This window comes from Gymnoscopelus braueri, assembly GCF_963280865.1.
Source record: "Gymnoscopelus braueri genome assembly, chromosome: 2".
In the NCBI taxonomy this organism is placed as follows: domain Eukaryota; kingdom Metazoa; phylum Chordata; class Actinopteri; order Myctophiformes; family Myctophidae; genus Gymnoscopelus; species Gymnoscopelus braueri.
This window is the reverse complement of record NC_137604.1, coordinates 59,701,639-59,704,138: the sequence shown is the minus strand read 5'-3', so window position 1 is coordinate 59,704,138 and position 2,500 is coordinate 59,701,639.

The window sequence follows — 2,500 nt, the reverse complement described above, 5'->3', positions numbered from 1 at the left end:
GCATAACCTCGTGGAGTAATTACTATTAAAGGGTTTTTCAATAAACCATGTAGATAAATTGCGTTTGTAAAATGTAGGTAATAATAGGCAACATCTACGAAAGCTAAAGTCACTCGATACAATTATTCTAGATCAAGACTACCAATCATGTAGCCTATTTTTATCGAGTCTGACTTTTACCTTCGTATCTACGACAGTCTTGTCCTGCACCCCCCGGTGCGTCCTGCACTTTAACCAGTAAAGCCCGTACTTCTCTGTACATGCACAACAAATATATATAAGGGGTTTAACCGGTTACCCCAAATGTTAACTAGCGCCTCGGAGTCTTATTAGTCCGTATTTTTCAATAGATATGAGTTTTAATCCCGTCTGTGTCGGATTCTGTCGGAATTCCCCTGTATTCCTAAATGGGCGGTAGTGACGGGGCGCATCCGGTGAAAACCGGGATTACACTCAATGTAAACAGGAAGTAAACGAGGAGGGAAACGATGTCGTTCGGCCACAGACGGGATTAAAAAAAAATACGGACTAATACATAGGACAAAGATTTCCAATGCCGAGTTAACATTTGGGCCAACCGGGTAAGCACTTAAGTAAAAGTATCAATGCTGCAATGTAGACAGCTGTTACAAGTAAAAGTCCAGAATTCAACATTTACTTGAGTAAAGTACAAAAGTATTGGTATAAAAATGTACTTAAGGTACCAAAAGTAGAAAGTACTCATTATGCAGAATGTCCCATTTCACAAGTTTTCAAATGTATAAATATATTTTGAAAATAGCAGATACAAGCTCATTGTGAAAGCTATTTTCAGATGTACACAGTAAGTGGTTAATTTATGTTTTGTAATAATAATCTAAGTAAAGTTTTCAAATAATTGTAGTGAAGTAAAAGTACAATAGTACCTATGTATGAGATGTAGTGGAGAAGTAAAAATACCTCAAAATTACTTGAGTAAATGTACAGTATAGTAAATGTACTCTGTTACTTTACACCACTGGTGCCATCACTTGCCATGTGTAATCATAATATTAATCATTAATATGTTTCTGGTGATGACTCCCTGAGCCCCCTCATTCATGGCCTGAAGCAGTGCTGACTCTCCTGAGCCAATAACTCATTTGTTTGATTGATTGATGTACTTTATTTAGTAAGACATGAGAACAACAGTACATGGAAGTACAAATTCACAATACAAGGTCTACTAAACTGGAAGGCTCATAAAGCACTAAGCTTGTTTAAAATGAGATCATCAGTGGTGTAAAGTAACTAAGTACATTTACCAGTGACATCATTGATGGGGAATCAAAGCTAATACAAAGTGCAGGCTTTCTATTCCTGGAAAGTTAACATGTTATAATGGAAGCCATTGTTCTCGCGTTGATAAAAATCTAAATTAAAAAAATGAAATCTTGTTTGAAAAAAAAGAAAAAGAAAAGGCAACCCTGCATAATGATGTCACTGGTAGGCGGGTTTCTGAATTGTCAACAGCCCTCCTCTGAGACACGTACCGAGTAGAAAGGAATGGTACCGTATGATCATGAGCATTAGTGCGGTGTGGACCAATTATATGAAGATAGGTTGAAGATGGGTGAAGTCGTCCTTTAAAGGAGAATTCCGGACTACCTTTTTCTTACCTTTTTATATGATATTATTATATCCTAGGACGAGTGGTAAAGTAGAAAAAATATAAATAAATATAAAAGGTAAGAAAAAGGTAAGTCCAAGATAAATTGGACTATTTCTTGGTGCACCTTCAAACAATCTGGTATACTTTAAGCGGGCTATAGGCACCAGTTGTCGCCTAATGACCCTCCTCATCCTCTTTCATAGTTGGCTCGCTGTTTTGTCTTTTTGTCATGGCTCAGTTCCCACCTGATGTTGTGTGGGAGCTCCGACTGCTCCAGACCGTACTAAATTACTGCCAGCTTGCATAACGTCTTCAGACTAGGACTCAAGTCTAAGATGTACCAGTCGTTATATTCAAAGAGGACAACGGGAGATCGCCTTTTGGAAGAAGCTGTGCAGAAGGCGTGTTCAGCCAGCTGTTGGTCTCTGTATCTAACACACTGAGGTTGTTGACATAGTCCTCCCAGCCGAAGTCAGTCGTTAAACCTCCAAATACAAACATCTTTGTCCCGATGATAGGGGCAGAGTGACCGTATAGTGTGGTGACCGGAGCAGTGCCTCTGGTGTTAATTAAAGACCAGACCATCCTGATGGTGTCCAACTTGTAGATGTCATTAGGGCATCCAACTAGGTTCATCCTGGTGAATCCTCCATCGATAAACATGATCTTCCCCAAGACACAGGCTGAGTGGCGGTACCACCCGCCTGGAACAGTCCCTGAAACCTTGGGTTTGAACCATCTTTGGGCGTCGACATCAAATGCATGCAGAATGTCGCTGTTCTTCAACATGTTACTATGCCCTCCCCAGATGTAGATGATATCTTCTATCAGCACAGCAGCGAGGCCGTAGTTCATGTGGGAAACTGCAAG